Here is a 9,702-nt window from a genome sequence, read left to right as displayed (position 1 = left end):
CAAGACTTTAATTAGAAATCTTCCCATGCTTTAAGATTATTATTCTCCATATTTTATGTTTGATAAGATATCAGGTCATTTCTAACAAGAATCTACAACCTGCTAAATTCTTTGCTGTACTCACAGGCCTGGCAAGAGCAACAGCCACAAGGCAGGTAAGGATGAGAAACTTCATGATTGTCAAAGCCTATGTAAGAGAAATAAAAAGAAGTTAGATCTTATAAAAAATGAAAAAGAAATCTGTGATTTTCCAGCAAGGAAATTTTATGCTAAAATAAGTTCATTTGAGAAGTGGTATTTTAATTAACATGATTTTTAAAATTTTGCTATTCAATATATATTTAGTTTATGATTCTAGTTGTCTTGCTCAGTGCTTGCTTTAAGAAATATCAATTTCTTACCAATAATTTTATCTACTAACATTCTAAAACAAAACATTTGAATCTTTTTTTTTTTTTAAAAAAACATTTGATTCTTGAATATGGTAATATGGTTTTGTCAGAGAAATAGAGAATAATCAATATTTAAATATAATTTTTAAAAAACCCAAGCTTTCCCATCTAGAGCATCAGATTTGCAAAATAGATAATAAATGAAAATCCCCTAAGAGCTAGTATTTAATTTTATCTGAAAATTTTGGAAAATGTCTTCCTCCTTTAAACCTATTTCAGAGCATCTTGCTCTTTCAGAATCTTCATAAGAAATGATATCAGTGCATTATGTAGAAACTATTAACCTCTATCAATTTTTTTAAAAGAATCTTCATATTTAGCTATACTGATAATATCCATGACTTGACTGTACGAAGGTGACTGGATAGAATCATAAGATTCAGGTGCCTTGTTGTGTTTGATTTCCGGAGTTCCATCAAATTGCAGTAATCTATAATTACTGATATTTATATGCGGTAGAAAAATAGTTCACAGATAATTTTTTTAAGATCATATGTGCAATTTGTTTATGCCTTAGTCAACAAGCTAATACTGACATTTTTATATATACTGAGCAGTATATATAAAATGTAATATCTAAACATACTAGTAAAGAAAGTATATTTATAAACCCAAAATGAATTTACTATCTTTATCCATTTGTATCCTTCCAAATATTCAAATTTAACCATCTTTACAAAAAGTTGTCTTTTATATCTATCTTTGACATAACCTTTATATGATTAATTTTATTAACAAAATGATATGAAATAAAACTGGCCTTGAAATATTCTATCAGAAATAGTCTTTGTTACAGTAATTAAAAAGACCAGAAATTATTTTGCCTAACAAGTTTCTATTGAATTGGGCGAAATAATTCAAACTACTTCACCATAGTTTCTACTGAAATTATGTATCTACTTTTTCAATATACAAGGTTTTAGTTACTGTCATTAAAAAATAATTTGGCCTTTACAAAACTATATTAATTTCTCACCTAAAGATCTGAGATGAATGGTGTCAAAATTTGCAAATGCATTTTTAAGCTACCAGTATATCATAAGAAGGTATCAATATTTGCAAACACACAGAAAAGTTTCAGATGCATCTTAATGAAAAGTGAAAGAGATTAGACAATGTGAGATCAAAGTAGTTTTGCTAAATGTAAAGACAATACCTTGAACCCAAGACTGGAAAGAAGCAACCTTGGTTGATGATCAAGGTGATGGCAGATGTCTTTGCTTCACAGCTATTTAAAGCTAGTGATTAGTAAAATGCTAATTTTGTGGTTTCAGTTCAACCAATAGGTTAATTTAAATTCTAAGAATTCTCTTAGAAATAGGAAATTAATTTTCAGTCCAAATTCTCTCACTATAAATTCTGAGGAATGTTTCCAACAAAGGAGTGATTCATGCTATAATAGATCATACAGACTATATAGGAAATGGAACAGCATTATTCAGAATTAAAATACAAAAATTTCTAGATTTATGGTTATGATAAGAACATGATTTTATATTAAATGGATAATTAGAAAGACTAATATATCAATAAAATTCTCTTTTCTTTATCTTTTGAAAAATCTAATGCCTATAAAGAAAATTCTTGGGACAAATTAGGGTCTTTAAAATTTTTCAATTTTTACCAACATACTAGATCATGAGAAAAATTCATTATTTATTTTGTCTCTTAAAACTCAATTTATCATATATTATTTTTTTTAATTATTCACTTCATGGGGTAACTTACATTGTATGTGCTCAGATCTTTTTATCCAAAAAAGAAATAAAATTATCCTATAAATTTTGGTTGCATTTTAAGTACATCACATAATGTTTTGTTTGCCTTGTTTGTGGATATTAGTTGTGGTAACATTCATTAATTTAGTTATTAGATTGTTTAATTAAAAGCAATAATTATTTTTTAAAAAAGCAATAATTATTCGAGAATTAAATTTTAAATGTTGCAAAAAAAAACCCCATACCTCTGATTTGTCCATCTTTTAAAATGAATAAAAGGAAAAAATATAAAAGTCCCTATATCTAATCACCAATTCTATTCCTAGAATGAACTGGCATCATACATTTTACAAAAAATATCATATGCTAAAGAAAATATCCATACATAAGTTTTAAAAGTTATTAATGTCAACTATATGTGCATTTTTACCAGAAAGGAATCATCCCATATATTTTAAATTTTTTTAAATAAAGCTATAATGATGTTTACAGCCTATTCACAATCATAACAGGAACATTATTCTGAGTTAAAAGAAATACCAGAGTGGTTTAAGTTCTCTACAACAGGAATCAGAAGAGACTGTGGTTTTCCATATTGATGCTCTTATATCTTATATCTTCCTTGCTGACTACATCCTATCAACTTTAACAACTTGCTAGTGTTTCCTATTTATAGGCATACCTTGGAGATATTACAGGTCGGGGTCCTGACCATTGCGATAAAGTGAATATTGTGATAAATTGAGTCAAATAAATTTTTGGTTTTCCAATCCATGTAGAAGCTATGTTTACACTATGTTGTTGCCTGTTAAGTGTGCAATAGCATTATGTCTACCAACCAATGTACATACCTTAATTTAAAAAATACTTACTAAAAAATACTAACCATCATCTGACGATTCAGCGAGTCATCATCCTTTGGCTGGTGAAGAGTTTTGCCTTGATATTGATGGCTGCTAACAGATCAAGGTGGTGGTTGCAAAGATAGGAGTGTCTGTAGCAGTCTCTTAAAATAACAGTGAAACTTGCCGCATCAATTGACTTTTCCTTTCAGACATGATTTTTCTGTTGTGTGCAATGCTGTTTGATGGCATTTTACCTACAGTAGCACTTCTTTCAAATTTGGAATCTATCCTCTCAATCCCTGTTGCTGCTTTATAAGCTAAGTTTATTAATATTCTAAACACACTGTTGTCATTTCAACAATCTTCACAGTATCTTCACTATGAGCAGATCCCATTTCAGGAAACCACTCTCTTTGCTCATCCATTGGAAGCAATTCTTTGTTTAAATTTTACAAGATTGCAATAATTCAAATATAATAATAATGAAAAAGCTTGAATTATTGTGAGAATTACCAAAATGTGACACAGAAACACAAAGCGAACAAAAGTTGTTAGAAAAATGGTGCTGATAGACGCTGCACTCAGGATTACCGCAAACCTTCAATTTGTAAAATATGCAATATCTGAAAAATGCAATAAAGTGAAATGCAATAAAATGAAGTATGCCTGTACGCTGATTGATTCAAGGGGCTGAGAACAAGCATCCTCAGCTGCATTATAATGCCTTATTTTTGTCTTTTCTCAGTGGTGTATCCAGAATGACTGAATTATTTATGCCTTACTCAGAATCACACTGTAGCAAAATGTACTGTAATTTATAAAAAGCTATCATATCTTCATTTGTTCATTTATTTTTATTTGCTTATTTATTCATGGAGTTGAAGAAACTGGACAAGGTACTATGGACATAAAGCTGAGCAAAACAAAATCACTGGCCTAGTACTATGGTGGTAATTAACACACAAAAAGCAAATAATATAATTTTTGAGAGCCCAAAAATAGAGATTTGAACAGAACCTCCAGAGTACCCATGGACAGTTCAGTCTGGGGGCCATACTTTTTGGAGACATTTGATAATAATAAGGCTTGTCATCAGAAGGAAACAATCAGACTTTTAGAAGTGTCTAATCTGCATAATAAGAGCAGCCATCTCTCAATGAATTTGTATGTCTACCATGGGATTTCTCATGAACTCAAAATTCAAATTTTTCTATCTATAATCTGCGTAGATAAGGATTAATTTCCACTTTGTCTGAATTAGGTATTGAAGATAGTTGATTGGGCTATAATTTTTAATAAATTATTCTTATCATTGTAAAATATAACTGTTTACTAAATTTTGAGAAAACATGGTTTCATGAGTTCATTGTAGATTTGTACAATGCCAAATCCTATGAAATTTTAGCCTAAATTCACTTATCTTTATTGATATTTTTCATTTGCTTTATCAGTTAAATTTGATCTATTCCAGCCAGTAAAGCAAAGCTTAGATTTGAAATACATATTTGGTCCATTTATAGTCCAATTGGCTTTTGCCCCATGAGTAAAGGAAAAATGAGATTATTACCTGAATATCAATTTTCTGTTGTAATAGAGTCATAAGTGAGGTGAACATGTAATTGACCATTCAACAGTGAATATTCTTAATAATGAAATGGTCTGCTCTTAGTAATTACAGTAGAAAAACAACATAAGCTAGGACTATTTCAGGCACACCATGGCATGGCCACTCTAATGATACACCAAATTGGTTTTGAAAATCCAGGAGTCCCTCAACAAATGAAAGTGGAAATAGGTTAGTTAAGGGACAACTAAATAGAAGGCTTTTTTGCTTTTTAGTTTTTTGGTATTGGAAAAATAATTTCTTCCTTGAATTCATATTTGTTAGTAAAACTAGCACAAAACTCTGGGAAACGAACTAGGGGTGGTAGAAGGGGAGGAGGGCGGGGGGTGGGAGTGAATGGGTGACGGGCACTGGGGGTTATTCTGTATGTTAGTAAATTGAACACCAATAAAAAATAAATTAAAAAAAATAAAAAATAAAACTAGCACAAAAATGAAAAGAAGTATCATAGCAATAGACATAGATTTTTCAAACTTACTAAGTGGTAAATTTACTATGTGAGATTATGTATATTGTTGCAACATGTTCTGGTCCAGACTCACACTTTCTTTGGTGGACTTACTTTGTATGAGACAGTCAATAATTCAGAACATAAAGTTTCAAAATTAGTTTGTCATGATTCTCTCATTTGGCTTTATAGCTGGTGAGTCTTCTAGGAAAGTGTCCTTTAGTTATGTGATAAACAGCTAACCTTCCAGAAGGAAATCTACTGGGAAATGTGAAAGATAACTTTGTTTTTCTCTGGAAACCCACATGTCATTTGGAACCTACCAGAGGATTAACAATAGATGCTTAGTAACTACTCTCAGGTATTGTATGAACAGAACCTTGGTACCCAGAAATAAAATAGAGTTCTTTTCAGGAAGTTGTTGGTTACTATGAATATATGACATCACTGGAAATATGGAACATGTTTACTTTTGTGTTTGTATTTTTTAAAAGCTCCTTTTTAATTCTTCAGCGGCTTCTCAATAGATCTCTGGAGATCTAAAATAAAACACATAATCTGAGTAAGGTGGCATAAGTAGTGGTTGCAAGGTAGGGCTTTGGAGTCATATTGTAAGTTTAAATCTTGGCACTCATTAACCTGCTGTTATCTTGAATAAATCACAGTGCCTCAATGTTCTCATCTGCTCAATAACATCCACTTCCTACGTGAGAGAAAAAAAATGAGTTACACACTTTTAAGTGTGCAGTAACTGAAACAAGGTACTCGTTTAAAATTATCCATTATTAGAACATGATTTTTTAAAGATTTCAACTAATTATTTTGTGCTCAAATTGTCTTCCTACCTCATAGATTTGTAAACTTCTGAGAATTTATGAATTACATTTTTATATTTGTATATGAATAGAAAATGTGTAGAAGGTAAAGACAAAATTTCTAATAATGACCACAAACCAGGGAACATTTGAGTTGCAATATGAGAAGGGACTAGAAAAGAGAGTTTAGAATTTTTATTAATGAAATCCTGTACTATTTGATATTTTCACAGAACTGTGAATTAGAACGTGCTTCTCAAATTTTAATGTACTTATGAATCACTAGGATATCTTGTTAAATTTCAGATTCACGCTCAGTAGGTCTGAGATGTGTCTGAGATCCTGCATTCTTAACAAGTTTTCTGGTGATGTCATTGCTGATGATCTGTGAGACACACCTTGAGTAGCAAGGAACTAGGAGATTTGAAAATGTAATGTATAGTCTCCTTTAAACTTACCAATGGTGAAATTGGCATATTAAAAAAGTTAAAAAAAAATACTTGACAGCATGTAATAATAGTAAAAAAAACATGTAACATACATAGCAAAAACATGTTTAAAAGTGTTGAATCATATTTCCATGACATTGTTTACCTTCATGACAAGGTCTAGAATAAAGCATTTTCTTACCCAACCTTATATTCTTTATGTGGGTAGGATATTCTATTAGTAACTTTTTGTCTGTGTGTTACCAATACTACCACCTTCTTGCCACCTCCAACCAAAATTTTTTCATTTTGCCATTAATGAGGTGTTTACTTACTCAAGACATTTGAGAAAACTGAGTTAAAATTTAATTATGAAATGCTACCTAGTGAGTTCTTTCTAAAAGGCCATGAAATTTGATGTGTCAAGGGAGTTTTACCTATCAGAAATATATCTTCCTCTGACTTGATGGAACATAGTTTTCATAATGGATATTCTTTCCTGGATCTAATCATTGGATGTCCTTGTTTAACAATGTTATTATTACATATAATGGTTTTGACAAAAGGTATTACCTACCAGAGTCAACCGTTAGTTTCCCAGACAGAATAATAAGCCATCCAGCAATAGAATGGAATATATTCATTTATTAATTTATATGGTTCTTAACAATTCTTAAAGTCTTAGTTATTATTCTCTTTTGTCCTCACAAGAACCATGCAATGTAGGGAAAGCAGGGTAAGGAAACCAAACCGTCCCTAAGTTAAGTAAATTTATTTCCATACAAGGTCATGCATCAACTAATGAGTAAATGGTGGCTACCAACATGTGAGCCTGTGTTCTCACTAATATACCACTCAATAAGAGAACTTAATGTATACAAAGTATTGCATTCTTAGATAGGTGATAGAGGAAGTAAAATTCTAGAAGGAGAAGAATGCCTGACACCCACGTAAGATGAACTGATTTAAGCCATCAGAAGATTGTGTGAGAGTGAGAGGAACTAGCAGAATAAAAAAGTCACAGTGTTACTATAGACAAACTTCACCTACTTTTGGAGAAGTCTGCAGACTGTCAGATACCAAATTGCCTGACTCCAACATTATCCAACCACATTCTTCTGATCCTTTTTCCGTTTACTAACCACACCTTCATCAGTATTAATGTTTCTTCATAGGTTAGCTGACCTTTAATAGCTAGTAAGAATATTTGTCACTATAGGGAAGTACTGAAGTACCTAAAAGTAAAAATTAGAGCAGAAAGGAAAATTTTAGAATTGAAAAAATGTAAAGGTAAAGAAGCCCTTGCCAGAAAGAGGCCAACTAGTTAAGTAAGGTGAAGGTCTTTTGTATCATTTATTATTGATATATAGTTGACATACGGTGTTATATTAGTCTCAAGTGTACAACATACTGTTTTGACAAGTCTATATACCCTCGTCAGTGCTAACCACGGTTAGTACAGTCACCCTCTGTCGCTGTCCAACACTATTATGATATTATTGACTGTATTCCCTACACTGTACTTTTTATCTTCATCACTTTACAACTAAAAGTTGCACCTCTTAATCCCCTTCATCTGTTTTGCCCACTCCACTCCCCTCTCCTCTGACAAGCACCAGTTTGTTCTCTGTACATAAGAGTCTGTTTGGTCTTTGTTCTTTTGTTTTCTCGATTCTACATATAAGTAAAGACACAAGGACTTTCTTTCTCTGACTTATTTCCAGGTGAAGGTCTTTTAAGTTACATGGGTCAGGAGTTTAGTTGGACTATTTGCGTGGGTACTAATATAGTCCAGGATCCTGACAGGTTTCAAGATAGATGGAATGAGTGAGAAACCTCTGAACAAGGATAGAGTTAGGGACCCTAAAGGACAGTAGGTGGCAGGAATAAGACAAGAAAGAGGCCTGAGGAGAGTAAGACTTCAAGGTCTGGGGGCCCCTGGTACACACAGTCAGCAGAAGGTCCTCCGGCCGTGGTGGGGGTGGAATGACACAATGACACTTCCACCTCCTCTTTTGGACCTCCGGATAGAAGTGGCAATAGGGAAGGGGCACCTTTTCCGACTTGAGAGAGTTATAGGGTATTTTTATCTGGGAAAATTCAAGTTCAAAATTCTGTCTTTCTTGGAAGTGAGAGATGAAGGAGTTCCTAGTAATATAACTGAATTTTTGCAGACATATGCAAGAGACTATGCGGAGGCCGTGGAGCTGGAGTAATTCAGCAGAGGCATAGCTCTCAGGTAAGTAAGGAGGAGCAGAGAGCAGGCAGGGGATTTTTGACATGGCAGGTGACTAAGTCAGAGCAATGAAGGGTGTACTGGGGTGGAAAAGATTTCACAGAGGCACGTGGAAAGTCGTAAAAACGTAACAAGTAGAACTTATTTTAGGATTTAATTTCTAGATGGCTGATGCAATAAGTGAAGCACAAGAGAAGTACAGAAGACAGACCGCAGATGATGGGATGAGATGATCAAAAATTTGAAACAACCAGTCATATTTGGGTGAGATTTGGAAAGTCGAGAAGCGAGGGAGGTTTATAGATGAGGGCAGTGCTAATGACTCGCGGACAGAGGAATTAAAATTCTAAAATTATTCTGTTGGGGAAGCAAACATGAATAATTAAATTTTATATATTGAAAAGTGCTATCATTGGTGAGGAACACAAGAACTTTGAAGGCACAAAAGAGAGTGTGTTATGTTTCCCATGAAAAGGGCAAGAAAGGAGTCTTAGAAGGTGAGATGTGAGCTGAGGAAGCAAGGGAAGAGGAGAGGGGAATTACAGGAGGCGGCGGGAAGGTGTCAGTAGTTCAGGTGTGCAGTGACTGCACCACAGGCAGAACCGTAGGAAGACTACACAGTACAAACAGGAGTTTGGACTTCATATTGAGAACTGGAGTTTTTCCTTCTTAGGAGGAAGGCAGAAGCCTGAAAGGCTGGCACTGTCTCCCCAGGGTCTGGCGGTGAAGCTCTGCAGTGTTCTTCACCTTTGCCCAGTCCTTCCCACTCCAGCTCTTTCCAGGATGTCATTAACTTCCTCTTGTTTCAGATCAAGAAGGTCATGGACTGTCCCAGCCAAAGTACCTCCAGGCCTTCCTCTTCCTCTGCCTACAAGCTCTCTGAGAAGGACAGAGGAGTTCATACTCACCCCCCCCCCCCCAACAATTCCCATGCCCTATTGCTGTCCTTCGGATTTTCTCCTTTCTAAGCCCTTTGCTGAGGAGACAAGGGAAGACATTCACTACCATCTACTTACTGTTCATTATAGTGCCAGTCTTCTAATGCGATCAGGTTCTTCCAGCAGTAACAGCCTAACATTTCTTTTCCTGAGCACGTTTAACAAGCCAAGTGCTCAGCATTGTGTTAGCACTTTTTA

The 9,702-nt window shown here is 33.8% G+C and overlaps 1 long non-coding RNA gene across 1 annotated transcript; it reads left to right on the top strand.

Annotated features, from left to right (window-relative positions):
- The first annotated feature begins 106 nt into the window (after positions 1–106).
- Positions 107–8,830, top strand: LOC140603515 (uncharacterized). Its single transcript, XR_012006495.1, has 3 exons — positions 107–155; positions 8,505–8,569; positions 8,731–8,830. It is a non-coding gene; the product is annotated as an uncharacterized lncRNA (long non-coding RNA).
- Positions 8,831–9,702: the final 872 nt, after the last annotated feature.

This window comes from Canis lupus, chromosome 14 (assembly GCF_048164855.1).
Source record: "Canis lupus baileyi chromosome 14, mCanLup2.hap1, whole genome shotgun sequence".
Classification (NCBI taxonomy): Eukaryota; Metazoa; Chordata; class Mammalia; order Carnivora; family Canidae; genus Canis; species Canis lupus.
This window is presented reverse-complemented; position numbering and strand designations above follow the sequence as displayed.